Source organism: Galeopterus variegatus, unplaced genomic scaffold (assembly GCF_000696425.1).
Source record: "Galeopterus variegatus unplaced genomic scaffold, G_variegatus-3.0.2 Scaffold9167, whole genome shotgun sequence".
Lineage (NCBI taxonomy): Eukaryota > Metazoa > Chordata > Mammalia > Dermoptera > Cynocephalidae > Galeopterus > Galeopterus variegatus.
Window position 1 is genome coordinate 54,757 of NW_007735278.1, and position 9,668 is coordinate 64,424.

Here is a 9,668-nt window from a genome sequence, read left to right on the forward strand (position 1 = left end):
AACCAGATCTTTCCCACCTGCTGTCTCTTATGAGTCAAATTCACTCCACAGGCATTAATTCACCCACAATTCCAGGGCAGCCCTAAGGAAGCCATACTCACACACCATGGGTGGTAGGTCTGCAAGTGGGGGTGGGTCAGCAGCTCTCTGCCCAGCTGGGCAAGCTAGTGCCACACATGAGCAAGTCCACAACATCACATGGCTCCATGGCAGGAGGCCCGGGTGAGGAAGGCAAGAGGCATGTGGCCTGGGTGCGAGGCAGGGCACTTATATTGGGGTCCAGAAGTAGCTGTGTGGGGCTCCAGGCAACACAATGACACAATGGCATGCTTCCCCTGCCACCCACCCATGGAGGTGGTGATGGAGCTCACTGAGCCTGTGTCCACAGACTCAAAGCTCCTTCTCTTTGTGGAGGATGGCAGGCGGGCTCCTGGAGGGCCACCAGCAGCACTGAGCAGGGTCTAGTGGGAGAGTCTGGCAGACCCGACTCTACATCCTGACACAGCCATTTACTGGCTGATTACATTAAGCCAAGTCACTGATTTATCTAATCCTCTGTCTCATCATCTGTAAAATGGAAATGAGATTTCCTGCTTTATTTATAAATACTTGCATGGATAAATGAGGTAGTTTAAGTTAAGTGCCTGAAACAGAAGTGTTTCCAGTCCAAGTCCTTCCCCAGACCTACCGCATCCCAGAACTCCTCTCTACCTTCATCAAGCTCCTGCCCAGAATCTTGAAAGGAGGAGAGTCGGGTCTCCAGCCACAAGCCACAGCAGCTGGGACTAAAAAGGGTAAGCAATTCCTGACACTTGTCCCCAGGAAGTCCTGGGTGGATTGGAATTTCAGTTTTCCATCTAGTGGAAATGGCTCTGAGCCTTAGCCATGCAGGCTCCCTGAGCAATTCATACCTTGTGGTAGGGCCTCACCTTACCCTTCTGGAGAAATCACTCTTCAAGGGAAGACACTTGTATTTGAAACCAAGTACAATGAACCCTGTGCTGCTCAGCTCAGAATCATGGACTGTGCTGCCCCACCCATCTGGAACTACCTAGAAGGGTGGGGCCCTGGCGCTGCTGAACCACAGAGGCTGTTACTCTCTGAGGCAAAGAAGGAGTTTGTGTGTCACAGAGAGCAGGTGCCAGGCCCAGTGCTGAGGAATGCACCTGAGGGTGCACGGCTCTGCCCCTCTGCACACAGGCCATGTTGGAACCTCAACACCCTATGGTCAGACAGACTAGACTTCAGTCTGAGCTCTGCTGGTTACTGGCAAGTACTTAAGTCCCCTGGGCCTCAATTTCCCCAACTCTGAAATGAGAATACTAAGAGGGCCAACTTCACAGGATTGTTACAAGGATCCAATAAGAAGAAAAAGGATCAAATACAGTGTTTGGCATATAATAAGCCTTCAACAAATGGTAGTGGTGATCATGAAGATAGTAAATAAAGGGTGGGGGGAGGATAAACTATAAGAAAAGACACCTGGATATTGATTTGGCTCTATAGGACCCTTTCTGGGCAGTGGCCTAGGTTAGAAACTGTCCACCGGCATGGGCCAAGAACATTAATGAATCAGTTGAACTACTTCATATCACTTCAATACTCCATGATTAATTGTTGAAGGAATGGGATAAGCTTGAATCATCCAAAAGCAAATTTGCTGTACATTGGCTACAGGCAAAGCTAAATGTGTCCACTCAGCATGGCACGCGTTGTATTGAACACGGAGAAGATACCAGCCAGTAATCAAAGGCTCTTACCCTGTGGTCGGGCCCCTATGTCCCTCCTTTGTTTCCAGTCTAGCACAATACCTTACATGTAGTATTTGCTCACTAAATACTTCATGAACAAGAATGAGCAAATATCCCTATATGGGCCAGCTGCCAAAAAACAAAACAAAACAAAAACAAAAAATATGAGGGAATAAACAGGCGAAACTAAGGCAGATTCAAGGCAGTTGGCTGGGTAAGCAATAGACTCGGCATCAGACGATGTGGATTTCTGTCCCATCTCTACTGGCATGGGTGTTCTATGCAATCCTTCTTCCCTCCCCTTACAGGGAATCCATATTACCAGCCCACATCCCTTGGAAGGTCAGTGCCAAGATGCACAGGAAAACAAAAAGGTCTGACTGGAAGCAGGGCTGACCTGGCTAAAATTCTCAGCTGGATATGGCACAGCTGATCTTTAGAGAGAGTGAGGCATGTGGCCTGGGCTGGGGTCCTGGGGGAAGTCAAAAACAGGAGAAAGGGGCAAAGCAACAGGCTTGTCCTATGTGCTAGGAACTGAATGAAGACTTTCCAGACCTGAGGGACCCAAGCAAAGAGGACCCCGGGCCTTCCAGGATGGGAAAGGGGAGCAAAGGTGGGGAGGCAGCAGGCACAGTGAAGAAAGGACGGGATATTTATCACCTTGGCAGTTCCTGAAATGGAACGTGTAGCTGTGAATAGGATTTGATTGAACAGGTCACCAGTCAATAGAGCAGTGAAGTAGAGAGGAAAGAATGGATTTTTGTAAATGTCATCTTTTACCTTTTGACTGCTCTCTGGAGTGTGTCACCCCCAAGAGATATTCTTTGATAAGAAAAAGGGCATGTGAGGATAAATCAGGCTCGTGGCTTAGGGGACTCAAAGCCATTCTGAGTGCCAGCTATGCTGATGATATGGTCGAACAACCCTGCTCAGGTGAATGTTTGCTCCAGAGCTGCCCATGCCAGGCCGCCCTGCCCCAGCTTGGCATCTTCCCTTGGCCAACCAGCAGATGAGGGAGCCTCCTCTCTGTGGAATTTTGAGCTTTTAGCCCCTCATCTGTTTCTATAGACTTGGAAGACCCAATCCTATGGAAGGGAAGTATGGGTTGGAGCACACTGCAGGTATCTCTCCCATCCCCACTGTTGACACCACCCCCAACCCAAAGGCAACTTGGGTTCCTACAGGCTGTTCAGGAGTCCGCTTTAAAACTCACCTGTTAGGAATGTGGAGGGAGCTCTCTCACAAGAGCCCTGCTCAACCTGGGGGTGCAATCCCAGGCCAGTTCACAAAAGCCAGTGCCATCTGAGTCCCACCAAATTATAGTACTGTCCCAAAGGGGAGGGATAGGGTAGACATTCTGGGACAAAAGGACAGAAAAGGAGAAAAAAGTTCTCTATCAACCACAGCCCCAAACCCTCAACCAAGCCCTACCATGTCTTTCAGTGTGTTCCATTTCCGGAATCACATACCTCCCTCCCCACCCCCAAATTGCCATTTCATCCATCCAGCAGACCTCAGTGAAGGGGCTAGAAGCAAATGGATAAAGACTGAACTAGTTCATCCCAAGATGTGAATAAACACACAGTATGAACAGCCTTGACTGAGATCAGTGGTTCCCAAACCACATCAAAATCACCTGGGGAGGGGCTAAATTTGGGACTTCCCAGGCCCCACCTCTTAGAGCATCTAATTACAGTACTTCCAGGGTAGGCCCAATGTATAACAAGCCACTGAGGGATCCTGACACAGGTAATCTTAGGACTACAGGCTGGGAAATGCTCATCTGGTCCAACCTTGTCATTACACAGATGGGGAGATGAAAGCCACTCTGGACTCTGTGCATTTCAAAATCAAGGAGCTTGCTAACCTAAGTGAGGATCTTATTGGTAGCCAGATCCAGCTGGAGCAAGCCCTGGAGTCAGATTCCATGACCCACTCCTGATTTTTCAGCCTCCTTCCACTTCAGAACCAAGGATTCTGTCAATGGTCTGGGTTATTTTTCAAGCCTTCTGTGTCTCCTGAAGGGGAAGAGCAGGGGGCGTGTGTGCATGGGTTAATGGGTGGCGAGCTGCGGCCTGTCTGCGCATGACAGCACACCTGCTGGCAGCTCATTATTTCCAAACCACTTCTGTTAGAAACTGCAAGGAGAGGAAGAGAAGGTGTTCAGACAAGCTTTATGCTCCCAGAGTACAAAATCAAAGTATCTCAAGACATCGGTGAGGAAGTGGAAAGAAAAATCACCTGAGAACATGCTTCCTTTAAGAAAGTCTTTAAGAAAGGTTCTCAATTTAGACTATTAGAAGTTGTGTTATTATTGGGAGCATATCTTTGTTTGTATCATGGAAGTCAGTAGTCACATAGGATTTGCTTTTTGGGGATTTGTTTCATAGCCAACTTTGGTGAAATGCACATTTTCCATAAATTTCCAGAAAGTCCATAAAAGGACTTTCTGATTATAGATTATACAGAAATCTTAAGGTCCTAGCACTCTGGTTACCGTGTTAGAAAAAAGAGAAACAAAATATCCTTGGCTCATAAATAAAACACAGCTGGGTGAGAATGCGTAGATAAAGGGCACCTTCCTTGCACTCTGGTTGGTGACCGTGACGAGACATGTACAGAGAATAGGAGGGGCTGGGGGCAATGAAGTGACCTCGGGCAGGGGGGTGAGGGCTCTCTAATTCCACACATGATGGGCTCCTGGTCTCTCGTGGGTGAACCTGGCTTTCTCCACTTCATTCTGACTGGAGATTAAATGTGGGCTGTCCTTCAAAAGATGATCACAGCTTTTCTATAGGCTGTTGTGAGTCAGCTTCGTAGCATAGCTGGGTTGAGACTTTTCTCATCAAAACTAATGCAACACTAGGAGGAAGAAAAAAAAAAAAAAACCCTAATGCCACTCTAAAGGTTATTCTGTCTCCCCAGGAATTATTTTAATGGAAGGAGCTTCAGCAATGCCAGGCAAAATTACAAGCTTCTATTTTCTGTGATGGTTATGGAAAATTTCCACACTCTATGAGGGAGGGGATCGTATGCCCACCAGGAGCAGGAAGCACTGATTTAGCCCACAAAGCTTGTCCAGCCATAGAAAAGCCAGCTTCTCCTTCCATTTACCATGGAGGGGCACTGAGCTGAGGGAGAGGATCATTAAGACTCTACCTTCCTGTGCCCCACCCACCCCAAGATCATTGCACCACCCTACCTGCCATGGACTGTCCAAGCCTAGAAGCTGAACATTGCATATTCTTGGCTTAGATCTGAAATCAAGGTTCAAATGGTCCTTTTGGAGTCAGCAATGAACAGGAATAGTAATTATAATAAATACCATCTGCTGAGCAACTCATTGTGACAGATACACACATCCACTCTCTCACTTAATCCACACAATGTAGTGACACAGATACAACTGTAGGAAACTGAGGCTCAGAGAGGTACTGGACTTGTCCACGATCACAGAGCCAATAAAAGAATCTGAGCCCAGATATTCATGACTCAAAGCCCATCCTCCACCTTTTCCCCTGTAATTCCCAAGAGTGGGAACCTCACACCCTTGCCAGGGGCCTGCCCTCTGGTGGAGGTGAGGCTGAGTCTTCTTAAAAGTAGGGTCACTTTCCTGTGGTACTACGTTCTGAAGAATAGCATACTAAATTCAGATTGTGATTTTCACTGGGAACCTGATAATTCTATGCACCTCAGCTCTAAATATGCAGCGTGTGACTCTCCCCTGAGTAAAGCAGGTTTCTGTTCCAAAGTGGGCTCACTCATCTGACAAACATTTATGGAGTAGCTACTCTGTGTCAAGTTCTAAATTTGGCCTGGGGTCATAGAGATGAATAAGACAATCCTCCTGCCCTGGGAAGCTCATAGACAAGTGGGGATTCAGGGGGGGAAAAAAGCCACAGCTGTTACATCATCATCATCAATGGGTGCTTGATCATCGTCAGAGGGTGCTTGGGCAGCACACTGTGGAGGAAGCACCGAACTGTCTGGCAGGCCAAGGGAATCTTCATGGAGGGGTGACCCTAAACAGGGTTTTGGAGTGTGACCTGAAGGGCATTCCAGCCTGTGCAGGGCATTTTTTGAGAACTACTCATAGGCCAGAGATTGGGAAGATGGCAAAAGATTAAGTCAGAGAATCCAGTAGGAGCCAGATTGTTATGGGCTTTTTAAGTCCTGATAGGGTGTTAGAGTCTCCACTAGGGCCTTTTTAAAAATAAAATAAATAAAGTAAAAAGGTAGATGTGACCAGATCTGCTTTCAGAGAGAGCACTGTGGCAACCGCATGAGGGTGGACTGGAAGGGGGAAGAGAGGAGCCGAGGTTGGCCTGTGCTTGTGTCCCAACCCGTGAGATATTCAATGCAGACCCTGGAGGGGGGAGTGGGAATGGGATGGAACAAGAGACATGAGAAATTGAGACAAGACAGTATTCTGATCAAGTCTCATTTATTGGCTCTAAAGTTACATCTTATATAGAAAAAAGCAGGCATATTGTAAGGAGTCAGAAATGCAGGAATACGATAAGATCTTGAAAGGAAACAAAGACAGGACACTCCTGATGCAGTGCAGCCCCCAATCTTTATGGTAAAGCAGAAACTTAGCAGAAGATGAAAGGTCACCCTTGAGTAAACTTACATAGCCAGGAGCACAATGCCCCAGGCACAAACAGATTATGAGGCAGGCATTCCATAAGTATAGGCATCTGGCACAAGCAGATTGTCACACAGGCTTGATCATACCAGAAGGGGTGTGGGGCTGCAGGCTCCCAACAAGCATGGTGCTGGGCATTCTTGGGTGAGCAAAAAGTGACATGGCCTTTCCCTCGTGGAAATTGCAGACTGGTTGGGGGAAGAGATGTTAATCAAATAATCACAGGAATAAGGGCATGTTTCCAAATTGAGAATATGTTCTGAAAGACGAGAATGTGAAAGAAAGGCAGCTCCAAAAGGCACCGAGCTAGGTCTGCTAGGAGGCTCTGGCAGGAAGCCCCAAGAGAGAGGACAGGATACTCAACAGAGGGAGTGGTGGTGGGGAGGGAGAAGGGATGTTGAGGCAGTAGAATGGAAGGATCTGGCTGCACAGGACGTCCTGCAGGGGGAGCCAAGCCTGGGTTATGTCCTAAGACTCACCATACCTGACAGCCTGTTGAGAGAAACCAGGGAAGGGTCACCCTGTAGCATCAACGGATGTTAAGCTACTGCCATTTTCTTGGTGTGGTGCATGCTGAATGTGTCTGCAGGTAGAGAACATGGAACAGAATCAGCCTACTGGGCCCTACAGGGGACAGAATTTTCCCAGGATTCTGGGTCAGTGTTGAAAGATGGCATCTCTGAAGCAGAAGCCCCACAGGTTGCATTTTATCATCATACTTTATAACATTTTGAATGTTATAATCTCCACCTTTCATCCTATAAATTCAAATCAGGCATAAAGATGTTTGGGGGAATGAGAGAGCTTATTGTGCCCACTTTCATGCAGAGACACTAGCTCAAAGAAGTTCTGAGACTTGACAGAGCAGACAGCTGTGGGCAGTGACGAGCCCTGGTCAGGCTGCGAGAAGCTGGGTGACAGGAAATCACCTGTATGTCTCAAAAAATGGTTTGGGTCTAATGTAGGTTATCTTTCATAACTCTCCAACAAGTGATAAAAATATAGATCTTCTCCTGGCCTGTTACAATTGACATTTTACTCCCACATAATGTTTATTATATACTCCCCTTATGTTTATTCATGACATGAATTTTTCAAGGCTGGTACCTTTGAGTTTCTGGGACAGTATAGTTTTCGGGGGAAAGACCTATGATACATAGAAAATGTGCTCCTTCGGATGACGTCTTCAGGGCACTTTCTCAGGAACTATTCCCAATTCCTCCATCTGTTCTCAGACTGATTGTAGTCCTCTGACAGTAAAGAAATCCCTTCCTTTTTATTCACTAAAATTCAGCTCTGGGATGGAAACAAGGTTTAAATTGTCATTCCTCTCAGAAACAGAGCGACAGGAAACCGGACTGTCCAGGGTTAGCTCTACAGAAATTATCAGCAGGGGCAGTTCTTAAGCAGGTTTAGGCAACTTGGATAAGATCAAGTACCCAAGTCAGCTCATGCCTCAGTTTCCCAGCATTCAATCATTCATTGACAAAAATGTTGACAGAGTCCCTTCTACGAGTCAAAGACTCTTCTGAGTATTGAGGACAGAGCAGTGAGGTCAGCAGGCCTGCCATCGTGGAGCTCACATTACAGAGGTAAAAGGGGTAAAAAGAAGAACAAAACATAAAGACAAATAAGATCATTATAGATTAAGTGCTGAGAGCTGGAGAATAAAAATGCTGTGCAAAACAATGATGGGGGAGGGCCTTCTCCTTCAGACAGGGCGGTTGGAGAAGCCCTCACTGCCATGTGACAGCTGAGTCTAAAGCCTAATGGATGAGACGGACAGAGAGGGGAAGGGCATTGCAGGAAAGAGCTCAGCCAGTGGGTGCGGGGCACAGGGCCGTGGGGGGTAAGGGAAGCTCCAGGAGGTGGCAGAAGACAGATCACCCAGGGCCCTGAGGGCCGCAGCTAGGTGGCTGGTTTTGACTGTTGGCCATATGGAAAGCCACTAAAGGAGAGGGGCAGCATCTGATTTCTATGTTTAAAGGGTTATTCTGAGAATTGTAGGGTGTGAGAGTCTTTTAGCCTAATGCTGGTGCCCATTGCAGTTAAGAGAAAAACAAGAAACAAAAAACTAATACTAGCAATAAAGTTAGTAACATTTATTGAGCAATTGGTATGTGCCAGGCAGTATTTTATGTCCTTCACAAGCATTCTATTAACTCATTTAATCCTTACAACAACCGTACGAAGTAGAGATTGTTGTTTTCCCATTTTACAGCTAGAAAAAAAGAGACATGGAGAGGCTTAGATTTGGGGCCAGAAACATATAATCAAACCCAGGTTTGCCTGGCTTCAGAACCTGAACTCTGATTGCTTCATCAGAGCCCTAACTCAACAATAGCATCAGGGAACAGGAAGTCAAAATGTGCATCAGAGATTTATCCATTCATTCATTCAACACACATTGAATTTACTGAGTGACTTCTGTGTGCCAGGCTCTGGCTAGGTTTGCAGTTTCGAGGATGAAGAAAACATAGCTTTTGCCCTCAAAGAGCTTCCAGGCTACTAGAAATAAGTTTGACCCTCAGTAAAAATAAATCCAGGCTGCACAAGCTTTGCACATCCCAGTTCTTTGGCATGGATTCTGTCTGTGGCCAGGTTCTTCTACTTCTAGACTGTCTAAAGGAAGCTCCTCATTTATGATCCAAGGTAGAACCAAGAGATGACATGGGTTCTGCAAAGGACAGAACCTTGCAGGGCCATGGCAGGGATGAGGTTTGGGCTTCCTCAGGCATTTGACTTCCTCAAGCCTGGTCCTACTGCTTTTGGTCTCTGGGTCTGGGCATTAGAGAAATGCAGCCCTCTGACAGGGTCTTTCTCCATTCCAAACACCTTTCTCCATCATTCTGGCATGGATGGCAGGCGGGCATTTTTTCTCCTACAGAACTCTAGCACAGTGCCAGCTATTGTCTTCTGCACTTGAGAAACAGCCTCTCAAGGGCTGATCCACATGCTTAATTTTAGCCTGCCATGTGCAGATTTGGGTAGGTAACTAAGGTTCGGTGGTGAGGGGTGGGAGTCATGGCATTGGGGGAAGGAAGGCACGGCATTCTGAAGAAGCAGCAATTTTCATAACAATTGCTCTAAACCTTTGCCTTGTTGATCAGTTTGTTCTCTAGTCCCATACACGACTGCCTCTTCAGGCAACCTGTTATTAAAGTCCCATTATCCAGGCGAGACAGACCTGGTAGAGAAATGATTACCTTTCTGCATGACAAATCAGCCCCAACCTTCCCACACATACACCCCCCCCCCCCCCCCCCCCC

At 47.0% G+C, this 9,668-nt stretch overlaps 1 protein-coding gene across 1 annotated transcript in view; it reads left to right on the forward strand.

Annotated features, from left to right (window-relative positions):
* Positions 1-9,668, forward strand: part of LOC103609091 (short transient receptor potential channel 7) — a gene marked incomplete at its 3' end in the record, with an annotated part of 37,588 nt that overhangs the window by 22,536 nt on the left and 5,384 nt on the right. The window lies entirely within an intron of this gene.